General features: G+C 43.5%; 1 long non-coding RNA gene across 1 annotated transcript; it reads left to right on the top strand.

The window, feature by feature from the left end:
* Nucleotides 1–3,732: 3,732 nt before the first annotated feature.
* On the top strand, nt 3,733–12,113 carry LOC128349622 (uncharacterized). The gene is made up of 3 exons (XR_008318885.1): nt 3,733–3,835; nt 8,884–9,168; nt 11,590–12,113. It is a non-coding gene; the product is annotated as an uncharacterized LOC128349622 (long non-coding RNA).
* Nucleotides 12,114–12,579: the final 466 nt, after the last annotated feature.

Consider the following 12,579-nt stretch of genomic DNA (forward strand, 5'->3'; position numbering starts at 1 on the left):
CTAACAGGAGGAGGTGAGATTTTGAGAGGCTGGTTTCTCTTTACGAGATAAGTCCTAGTCTGTGTGTGTGTTATTTGTCAGGGCTAGCATAGTCTCTCTGTGTGAGCAAACTTAGTTTGTCCCTGCCTAGAGGGGGTGGAGTCAGCTAGGGCTGGGGGAGGCCCCACATTCCTTTGAGACACACCCTGTGTCTCAGTTTGAAGCCTACTCTCTACATAAGAGGTGTAGGCCTGAGAACATAGCGAACAGAGATAGCAAACAGGACGTTGGAGTTTAGCAGGAGTTTAGCAGGAAGTGTGCGGGGGAGCCTGGAACAAGCTCCTGTGATCACAAGGAGCCCGGTGAAGAAGATAAGGTAAGAACAAATCCCTCCCTCATATTCCTGAGAAAGGCTGTTTGGACAGTTAAATAGCTAACCATTACAGCTGAGACCTATCCTTCTAATAAACTATTTCTAAATACTGTAAACAGCCAACAAAACCAGTATGAAGCTAAAAAGTCAACAGGAGAGGGGGCACTTCCCAGTGTATTGCACAGAGTGTCACATGTATGACTATTTGCTCCATAGGCAGAAGTAATGGGTGTGTGCTCCTTCGGAGCTCCTGGTTCTCAGGGAACAAGTTCATTCCCTCAAGACCAAAGTGGCAGATCTGGAGAAGCTCAGAGAAACAGAGTTGAAGGACAGGAAACAGAGGGTAGGTATAAACTGAGAGTTTTCGCAATGGAGGGAAGAAAGAAGTGGGGTCCCCCAAGGATCTGTACTGGGATCGGTGCTTTTTAATTTATTCATAAATGATCTAGAAGTAGGGGTAAGCAGCAAGGTGTCCAAATTTGCAGATGATACCAAACTCTTTCAGGTAGTGAAATCCAAAACAGATTGTGAGGAGCTCCAAAAGGATCTCTCCAAACTGGGGGAGTCGGCGACAAAATCGCAAATGTGGTTTAGTGTTGGCAAGTGTAATGTGATGCACATGGGGATGAAACCCCCCAACTTCAAGTATATGTTGATAGGATCTGAGCTGTCGGTGATGGATCAGGATGCCTCTGAGTACCAGTTGCAGGGGAGTAACAGCAGGAGAGAGGGCATGCCCTCAATTCCTGCCTGTGGCTTCCAGTGGCATCTGGTGGGCCACTGTGCGAAACAGGATGCTGAACTAGATGGGCCTTGGGCCTGATCCAGCAGGGCTGTTTTTATGTACCTCCGCCAAGCATCCCCCATACTATACCTGTTTGATATTTTTAATACCTACATACAATAATGTTTCATTTGTCTTTGATGCCATTTTGTTAGTTTAACGCTAATTTTCCGTTCTACCAAGGTTGCTCTGCAATTTATTCCTGTCTTTTGAGGTGTTGGCTTACCCTCCCAGTTTTGTTATCTGTAAACAATGATAAAAATGTTGAAGAGTAACAGGCTGAGAACTGAGCCCCGCTGCATTCAATTCAAAACCTCTGTCCAGTTTGAGGAGCCACTGAGAGCCATAGCACTCTCCAAGTACAGTTTTCCAACCAGTTGTGATTACACCTGTTCATTTTATCATCAAGCCTGCATTTGACCAGTTAACTTATTCTTGACAAATCCATGCTGGATTCTACTAATTTTGAGTCATAACAGACTACTTTATCTGTTCTAGTATCTTCACAGGAATCGAAGGAAGACTGACTGGTAGTTTCCCAGACTCAGTATTTGAAGAGCGAGACATTAGCCCTTCTCCAATCTTGTAGCACTTCCCTTATTCTCCAGGACTTTTTAAAGATGATACATAGCATAGAGGTTCCAAGAGTACAGCAGCAAGTTCTTATAGAACCCTATGATGGAATCTAGCCCTGAAGATTTGAACTCATTTAATGTAGATGGGTGTTTCCTGACCAACTCCTTGGCAGTCTTGGACTCCAGTACTAACTCCTTACTATTCACACTGCTTTTGTGAGGTTGCACACAATTCCCCTTTTGTGAGAAGATGGAGACAAAATAGGAGTTCTACCTTTTTCTTTGTCACCTGCTAACATCTCATCATCCTTCCTGAGACAGCGTGAGCACTGCAAGATATTCCCCTCAGCAGAAGGTTTCAAGTTCCCTTCCTGGCATCTCCAACAAGATAGGGCTCAGAGAGATTCCTGTCTGCAACCTTGGAGAAGCCACTGCCAGTCTGTGAAGACAATACTGAGCTAGATAGACCAATGGTCTGACTCGGTATATGGCAGCTTCCTATGTTCCTATGAATATTGTTTCCTCCTTCTCCCTCTTACTTTGAATATATAAAGGAGAGAACACCCTTTTTGTTGCTCTTAGCATCCTTCACCAGCCTTGACTCACTCTGAGCTTTAACCTTCCTGACACTGTCTCTACAAATCTGGATTACTCCTCTGTATTCATCCTTGGTGACATTCAATTTCTTATAAAGGTGTCTTTTTTTCCTTCTCAGCATATCGCTATGCTTCTGTGCAGCTACACTGGCTTGTTTAGATATCTCCCCTCCCCACCCTCACCTGAAATACTGAAACTTGATGCAATGTCTATACTATATAGTTTTACTATTTTCAGACATTTAACTATGATAGTGCCAGGACCGTGGGTACTATAGGCCTTGTCAGAATTCTGAATGCTGACACACACAGTACCCAGGTTGCACTGGGAGCAGCCAAGACCATCCTGCTGCTCATTTCAGCTCCACATCAGTTCAGACTTGTAATACAGATGTGCCCTGGCAGGATCAAGGTCACCCAATTGAGTCCATTACTCAGGCAGTATTTGAACCCGTTTTCCTAAGCCCAAAACTATCTGCTAAATGCCCCTAGCTGATCAAAAATTTAATCCTTAAGCATTAGCCATGTGGCCAGTTCAAACAATGCTTTGTCTGCCACATGATAAGGATGTGATAAAGATCTCTGTACATTGTGTATGTATGTCCTTCTCCTCTTCCAGGGCACCACTCCTTAATTGCATGAGGGTCAGTTCCTCTGAACTGCCCCTCTACTAGCATGTGTAGAGGAGTGGTTTGGAAGAGCTTCCCCTTCATGCCTTCAACTGGGGGAAAGCACCCTGGTGCTCCAGGGGTGGAGACAATGTGCATGTTCACCAATGAAGTATTGTCTGAACTAGCCCATTGCCTGATTAAAAAGAGGAGTCTTAAGCAGGAGACAGAGATAAACTGCCTCAGCAGATTCCTTCCAGAGAGGAGAGCTGGTCTTGTGATAGCAAGCATGAACTGTCTCCTTAGCTAAGCAGGGTCCACCCTGGTTGCATTTGAATAGGAGACTAGAATGTGAGCACTGTAAGATATTCCCCTCAGGGGATGGAGCCACTCTGGGAAGAGCAGAAGGTTCCAAGTTCCCTCCCTGGCATCTCCAACAAGATAGGGCTGAGAAAGATTCCTGCCTGCAACCTTGGAGAAGCTGCTGCCAGTCTGTATAGACAATACTGAGCTAGATAGACCAATGGTCTGACTTAGTATATGGCAGCTTCAGGTGCGTAACAACGATCAGGCAAGGGGAGACAGTTGTCTGGGGGCCCCACTGCCTGGAGGGCCCCCCCAGAGGCACCTCACGTGACTCCCCATTGCCCCCTGCCCAGCCCCAAGGCCCCTCAGCCACTTGCCCTGTTTGCCGTCTCTCCAGCTTGTTCTCCTGGCCGGCAATCCAGGCAGCAGACAAGCTGCAAAGAGCTCCTTTTCTCCCGCCTCTCAGCTGATCGGCGGTGGGCGGGGCTTCCAGGGAGGTCTGGTGTAGGCCTCTGTGAAGCCTGAACTCCAGTAGGGCCCAAGCCAGCCAGGAAGGAGGAGGCAGCCAGAGAGGCCTCCACTGTTCTCTGCAGCAGAAGACCCCTTGCTGCCAGGTAGAGTGTGAACTCCTTTTTGTGGTTACCTTCCCCACCCACCCCACCCGGATATATAGGGATCTGCTTGCCATAGGGCTTTGATATGGGGGGGAGGGACTGAGAAGTCTCTGAATATTTATTTTTAAACAGCTTGGAAAATTTGCTGGCTTAAAAAAAACTATCTAAAAAGTCCTATAAGTGGCTTGTTTCATGGCAGAAAATTACAAAAACTTCTGGAAGAAACAGTATTATATTTATTTTATTCATTCATTTATAAATGCACTTATGTTCAAGTTGTTTTGCAACCCAGAAGGTCTGAGTGAGAACTGTGAAGCATGTCTTCTGCTTTTATTTTATTTTATTTTTCTTGTGTGTGAACTGCTCCCCAATAACTTGCAGGGACTTCAGGGTAAATCTGGCCAACATGTGAATGCAGCACCTCTATTCCAGAGGAGATGTGTGTTAAAGGGCTTTAAAAGTCTCCTGTGAAAAACCTCCTGGAATCAAACTTTACTGAATTTGTTCAGAATTCCGAGAAAACAAACATAGGCTCACCCTGCATGGTTGAAAGTCTCCTTTGCTAATCTGCAGCGAGGGATCCATTTTAATCATTCATCTTTCTAGTGTGTTCTAGGCATTAAAAGTAAAACAAATGTATAGTACTCAATGTATATCACTATATATTGTGATGTGTGCGTGTGTGTATTCAGTGAAATGTATTTCCAGGCAGCATACTTATTTTGGAATATCAGACTTAAATCCTTGGGGGCCTGGGGTGTGCGGAGGCCCTGGACTTTGAGTGGGGGGGGCCCATTTAAAAATCTTGTCTCTGGGCCCACTCCAACCTTGCTACGCCCCTGGGCAGCTTCCTATGTTCCTGCCAGAGCATTTGAATGCTGAGCAGCAGAAAGACTCCAGCTAGAACCTCCCACCTAGAAAGATAGCTGCCTCTTGCTGACTGACTCATTTACTAGGAGTGCCAGCCCAGCCCATCTCTACAGAACTGTATAGTTCCTTGCAACTGTGACCTTGGAGCATTTCCTCCAAGTCTTGTTCTTGGCCTCACCTGCACCTCATCAGCTATATCCATAACATTGCCACCTTTCATAAATATACACTTTGCTTTAGCCCCAACCTGAGAGTTCACCACAGCTCAAATGTGCATGGTATTTGTTTGTTTCTGTTTATGAGATGGTGCTCTCTCTGCCTAGGCCTCCTTTTAACTGCAACACTAAAGCCTTATTTGCACATTATGTTCAACACATGTACCATCTGTACACATGTACAGTTATTCACACATTACATTCATTACATGTACTGTAGCACACTTTCTGAGGGAGATTGTATCAGGTTAGCTTTTAAAGTGAATATACATGTACAGTAATTCACACAAGAACATGCACATGTGTATAGACATCTGTATGTATGTACAGCATAATCTCTGAACAGAGCTTAAGATACACTTCAAACAGAGAGCAAAGTGATAGGCGCAAACTAGACATCATCTTCTGATACCCCATTATCCTGTTCTGTAAGAAGCTACCTTCTACTGAGCCAGCTCTTTGATCTTTCTCTGCCTGTATCGGGATTGAACCTAGAACCTTTTACATGCAGAATATGCATGCAACTAACTGTGGTCATAAGAACATCCCTGCTGGATCAGGCTCAAGGCCAGCTAGTTCAGCATCCTGTTTCATACAGTGGCCCACCAGATGCCTCTGAGAAGCCCACAGGCAGGGGGTGAAGGCTTGCCTCCTCTCTACTGTTGCTCCCCTGCAACTGGTATTGAGAGGCATTGTGCCTCTGAGGCTGGAGGTGGCCTATAGCCACCAGAATAGTAACCATTGATAGGCCTGTCCTCCATGACTTTATCTAAGCCTCTTTTAAAGCCATCCAAGCTAGTGGCCGTTGCCACATCCTGTGGCAGAAAATTCCATAAGTTAATTGTGTGAAGAAGTACTTCCTTTTGTCAGTCCTACATTTCCTGACCTTCAGTGTAATGGGATGACCCATGAGTAGGGTTGCTGTATTCTGGCTTTCCAAATCCAGGTGCCTAATTTGCATATTATGTAAATTGGCTTAAAAATATTTTTTGAGCAGAATAGTGACTGCACGTTTTGCTCCATAATGCCTCTTCTACAAGGGCTAGAGCTTAGCTTTTATTTTATATGAAAGCTGAAATTCAGGCAAATCTGGATAGGCTAAGCAATCTGGGTGAGATGCTTAAAATCCGTGTGAAATCTGGAATTGGGTGAGATATCCCTGAGTGAGATATATCCAAGGAAATGTCCAGACCAAGTGTCTCTTTTGCAGTTTACTGCAGTGTCCTTTGTTTTCCCCATTCTCATCTCTGTGCATGTGGGCTTCCACATCAAGTTAGATAAGGCTATCGCTACAAGCACCAATAACTTTGATGCAGGCAATGCTTTTTTTAAAAAAGTGTGTTTGTAGAAGTGTCCTTGAGACTTTTCTGTGGGCTTGTAAAGTAGCTGGGATATTGCAAAGTCAGAAACTACCTGAAACAACAGGCATAGGAGCAAAATTAGTTAAAGGGTAGCATCACACAATCAGCCATGAATAAGTACAAAATAAGTAGGAGGAAACCCGCAGTTCCTGCAGTTCACACACTCTCAGTGGGCATGTCATCCACCAATGACCAGTTACTGACCTCCACCAGAGACTCTACCAAGAATCTTTGCCCAAACATAGATCTGAAATTGGGCATCGATCCTCAGTAGAATTTCAGGCAGAGGTCAGTAACTGGGTACATGGGCAAGTCTGGACAATGTACCTGTCGGGAGCAGTTGTGCTGTGGGAACCTCCAATTCCCATCTACTTACTTTGTACTTACTTATGGGTGATCATGTGAAGCTGCCTGTAACAGATCTGCACATATGCTCACACTTTAAAAAGGAAACAAGTTTTTATGGAGGAGGAAAAATGGTAGAACAGTGATAGTGTGAAGCAGTGGTTCTTAACGTGGGGTCTGCCAGATGTTGATGAACTACAGTTCCCAGCACCCCCAGGCACAATAAATTGTGGCTGGGTATGCTGGGAGTTGTAGTTCAGCAACATCTGGCAGACCCCATGTTAAGAACCACTGGTGTGAAGGACACTGCAAGATACTTGTCCAAACATAAACAAAGGATGACAATGGTCACTTACAGTAGCTACTAACTTTCACACAAAGAAACCTGTAGGTGAATTACTGAATGGGACTGTATCATGTGTATTGCACAATCTATCTGAAGCATTTCCAGGTACAAGTCACAGACTTACCTAGTTTGGACATATTGCTCTGACCAAGAAATTTTGTTCATATTTAGTGTCAGATTCAATAACAGATTTAAACACATCATTCATTTAACTTATATCCCTCAACGTATGTAATTTTGAACCCTTACATCCCAAGGTATGTAATTTTGAAGTGAAGTGAACATGCAGCCTTGCAGAAATCTATCAAGATTTTAATCTCTGGGGAAAACCCTGGCTTAGTATATAGCACCGTACTAGATTTGTGCCCTTGAGGTACAAATGTTTCCCCCTTAATAGTAACAAAGTTTAGTTTTAGCAGTAAAACTATAATGGAGGTGGAGGAGACTGGCTAATTATGTGCATACAAACCCAGATAAGAATGCATGTACTGAGGGCCCACATTGAGGACATGAGCATCGAGCTATTTATCCCACCACCACCACCCCATCAAACACATGAGCAGAATATGATTATGTGTATAGTCTGCCACCCACCAAAGCTTGTGGCAAGACTTCTATTACAATATATCCATGTCATAATTGATCAGGATTTCACCGTATGTGGAGTGAAATGGGCTTCATGGGCTTCAGTTCACTCTAAGTAGTTCAAAACAGCACCTGAGATAACATTTCTCAGGAATGTTAATCCCATGTGTGAAGAACAAAGTGACAGAAAGCAACCTTTTAAAGATATTCTGAAAGTATAAGCCCCATTCAGAAATCACATTGTATCTGTGAAAAATTGTTTGTACAAGTGTACTTGTCTGTATTAATTACTGTGCATGTGGCCATTTTCACATTGATTCTGGGTACAGGATCCCTTAATTGAAGGGAACAGATAGGAAGCGTACTACTGTATGTGTGTTGAACATATATGAAAAACTATATGTGCATTCAGATCTGCACATGCACATGCTGCACACTAAATGCATGTGTTGAGAGCATACGTGTGAATAGGGCTATAATACTCAAGTATAGATCGAAGCATAGACTCAGCATATAGAGGGCAGTCATGATTGTGGTGGCAGGCCCCACCTAAAACCTCCTGCATCAATAGGCCTTGTGCACACCCAGCCTATGTGCATACATAAATATATAGTCTGTGTACACACAATTGATTAAAGCATGGAGATCATGGGTGTAGTCCACCATTCGAGCCCCCACTGCATGCAATGAGAAGACAAGCTCTTAAGACAAGGCTCAGACCAGAGGAATTTTACATCCTGGACCACTGAGAACAGGAGTTTGCAAACAAATATCAAAGTGGTTTGCATGGAGTTCAGCAGAGAAGAACAGAAGTGGACAGAAGCTGAATAAGTTCTTTGCATCTGTCTTCATGGCAGAGGATATCGGCCATATACATACTCCAGAACTGAGCTTCTCAGGCTTGGAGGCTAAAGAACTGGGCCAATTTGAGGTGACCAGAGAGAATGTTCTAAACTGTCCTGAAAAACTAAAAATTAACAAATTGCAAAGGCCAGATGGCATTCACTTAAGAGTCCTGGAGGAACTCATATGTTATATTGCTGATCTCCTAGCAAGTATATGTAATTTGGGAGAGCCAGCGTAGTGTAGTGGTTAGAGTGCTGGACTAGGACTAGGGAGACCCGAGTTCAAATCCCCATTCAGCCATGATACTAGCTGGGTGACTATGAGCTAGTCACTTCTCTCTCAGACTAACCTGCTTCACAGGGTTGTTGTGAGGAGAAACTCAAGTATGTAGTACACTGCTCTGGGCTCCTTGGAGGAAGAGTGGGATATAAATGTAAAAATAATAAAATAATAATAATAAAAATTTGTCCCTACATTCAGGCTCTGTACCAGAGGACTGGAAAACATACTGAAGGACAACACTGTTAAACATACAGAAGAACATGTTTCTGCTGAAGGAGAACCAGCATGGCCTCTGCAAGGGCAAGTCTTGCCTCACTAACCTTTTGGAGTTCTTTGAGAGTGTCAACAGCCATGTGAACAATAGTGATCTGGTAGACACAGTATACTTGGACTTCCAAGAAGCCTTTGACAAAGTTCCTCACCAAAGACGCTTGCACAAACTTAGGAGTCATGGGATAAGGGGACAGGTTCATGTATGGATTGGTAAGTGGCTGAAGGACAGGAAACAGAGGGTAGGAATAAATGGACAGTTTTCATAATGGAGGTAAGTAAGACGTGGGCTCCTCCAGGGATCTGTTCTGGAACCAGAGCTCTTTAACTTGTTGATAAATGATCTAGAAGTTGAAGTAAGCAGCAAAGTGGCCAAACTTGCAGATGACATGAAATTATTCAGAATAGTGAAATCCAAAACAGATTGTGAGGAGCTCTAAAAGGACCGCTCCAAACTGAGTGAGTGGGCAACAAAATGGCAGATGCAGTTCGATGTAAGCAAGTGTAAAGTGACGCCTATTGGGGCAAAAAAAAACCCCACCTAGCTTCGCATATACACTGACGGGGACTGAGCTGTCAGTGACTGAGCAGGAGAGAGATCTTGGGGTCATGTTGGACAGCTTGTTGAAAGGGTCGACGCAGTGTGTGGCAGCTGTGGAAAAGGGCAACTTCCATGCCAAGAACCGTTAGGAAGAGGATTTAAAATTAAAATGGAAATATTATAATGCCCTTATACAAATCTATGGTGCAACCACATTTGGAGTACTGCGTGCAGTTCTGGTCACCGTATCTTAAGGAGGACATTGTAGAACTGGGGAAACCTCAGAACAGAGCTACCAAGATAATCAGGGGCCTGGAGCACCTTCTATATGAGGCAAGGCTAAAGAAATTGGGGCTTTTTAGTTTGGAAACGAGGCGAATACAAGGAGACATGATTGAGGTATATAAAATTATGCATGGAGTGGAGTGAAGGGACAGAGATAAATTTTTCTCCCTCTCTCACAACATTAGAAGCAGCGGTCATCCCATGTAACTGAAGGCCAGGAAATTCAGGACCAACTATAGGAAGTACTTTTTCACACAGCACATAATTAATCTATGGAATTCTCTGCCATGGAACGTGGATATGGACACTAGCTTTAAGAGGGGCTTAGACAAAGTTATGGAGGACAAGTCTATCAATGCCTACTAATCTGGTGGCTATAGACCAGCCTCAGAGGCAAGATGCTCTAAATACTAGTTGCAGGGAAGTAACAACAAGAAATAGGGCATGTCCTTATGATACAGGCCACAGATGGTTAAATGCATAAATACATCCACAACCAAACACATTGTTTTAATGAGTCTGGACACTAGATTAAGAGTTTTGTCAACACTTTGTCAAGATGTAGGATTCATCAAGTTATGCCTCATTTTCCCTCCCAATGTTCACATCAGCTTTCTCTGCAACGTGACTCCATTCCCTTTTGGAAATTCCAAATTTCACAACCGTGGAATTAATCTTCTTTGGCCAGAGTTCTGCAAGTTATATTGTTTGGCATCATATCCTCAGCTTGCATAATACCTTCTGCTAAATTTGCACTAACCTTTTCGCCCCCCTCCAGGAGTAATTTCATCCGAGTCTGCTCCTGCACAAACCATTTTCCTGCATTTTGTCTACATGTTGCAATAATTCTCAGTGCACAATTAGCTTGCCATCTGAACAGTTTTCGCCTCCCCCAATTCTGATGCACAAAACTGCTATCCCATGCTCCCTTGCCACAAAGAAGGGAGTACAGAGGACAGAAAGAGTTACTTAGAACCTTCTCCACTGTCCTTTCAGTGGTGGTTCTGCATAGTTTTTCAAACTACTGTAGGGACTGGCAGTTATTATGATATTGCGTTTAATACTGATTAATCATAGGTAATCTTTTTAAAGAGCACTACCAACAGACATTAGGACAGGATCAACAGTAAAGTTAAGTACTCATGTGATTGTACCATTCCTCTTTGCTGCAATGTTGGAGCTTTGGGGTAGAGAATTACCAGGCTTTTGCTGCTATGTTTAATAGATCAAGCTGCATAGTTTTCGAACAGATTTTGTGCATGAAATACAGTGCAGTAATAGAGCCGTCCAGCCAGGTGATATAACAAATATCCAGCAACCACAAACAGTTGCAACTGAGTCAGAGACAGAATTGCTTTCAGGAGCTGCAGCTGAGCATTTGAGACAACCATACCAAGGACAGCATAACAACACATTTACAGGCAGGCACTCTGGTCATTGGCTTGGTTTCATGCAGAGTCCCCCCCCCCCCCAATTCCTATGAAAAATCAGTTCCTAATTTTTTGTTTTAAAAGGTATACAATCATTATTGCAAATAAAGAGAACTGCGGTACAGGGCCTTCTCAGGTGCTAATCTCAAATTGCTATCCTAAGTAGCACATTGTTCCTACTTTTCTACATGAAGGGGGTTGTTTGGCACAGAGAACATTCAAACATGTTATCTGTTGATGGTGTGTATGTGCACGTCTTAACACAAACTAAATTTCTTCTAACTTAACTATTATTTAAAAGCTTTAGGCACTGCCCTGGCTGATCTGTCTCTGACTTTCTGAAGCACTGAACAACTAAAAGGATGTTCTGTCTTTCAGCAGCTGTAGTTCCCACATCAGGAGGAGGAGGCGGCAGCAACAAGAAACCCTTTGTTAATAAACAGCGAAAATCTTGAAGAAAAATTTCTTCTCAAGAGGGAAACAATGACCTGCATCATTGTATATATTAACAGCTGGTAAAGGAAATCACTGATGAAGACTATGGGTGGAAATGCATCTGACTCATCTTGTACGCTCTAGATCAGGGATTCTCAACGTTGGGTCCCCAGATGTTATTGACTTCAACGCCCATAATCCCCAGCCCCAGTGGCCTTTGTTTGGGGGTTATGGGAGTTGAAGTCCAATAACATCTGGGGACCCAACGTTGAGAATCCCTGCTCTAGATGAACAAAGAATCTACAAGAACATCTCAGAATATGGCCAAATTTTGGAATTAAGAGACTTTATTTAAGCCTACATTTTTCCATTATGTATTTATGAAACTGGTTGTTGGATTTTGTATCAATATTTTCAAGGTGTTTATATGGATGGATATTTGATTGACTTTTCTAGTTTACACATAACAATATAATTAGTATTTATTTTTAATAAATATGTTTGCAAATTGCATTCCTGAGCTTCTTTATTGTATTCAGTTTCTGAAGCACTGACCACAGAGACACTCCACCTTCACTACTCTTGCCAGCTCACTTAAGCTTGTGGATGCTTCTTATTTTTAAAAGGACACATTCCTGACCCCTAATTCCATAATATCACAAATCTACAGCGAACACTGGATACCTCTTGCTTCTGTCTCCTGCAGGGTAAGAAGAAACCCCTTGACATTTTTGTAGGAGGCCCCCATTAAAAGCAAGGAGTGAGCTCAGGCCCCATCACCCATTACATTTTGGTCCTCCCTGCCAGTTAAGAATCATCATGGATGTCTGCCCAAGGAAGGAGCAACTGGAACCACGAGCTGCTTTTGCACGTAATCACAGGCCACTGGTTGGTAGCAACTTCCAGCCACCAGGGCTGCACACAAACCGGCAC

The sequence above is a fragment of the Hemicordylus capensis genome, chromosome 3 (assembly GCF_027244095.1).
Source record: "Hemicordylus capensis ecotype Gifberg chromosome 3, rHemCap1.1.pri, whole genome shotgun sequence".
Taxonomy (NCBI): Eukaryota; Metazoa; Chordata; class Lepidosauria; order Squamata; family Cordylidae; genus Hemicordylus; species Hemicordylus capensis.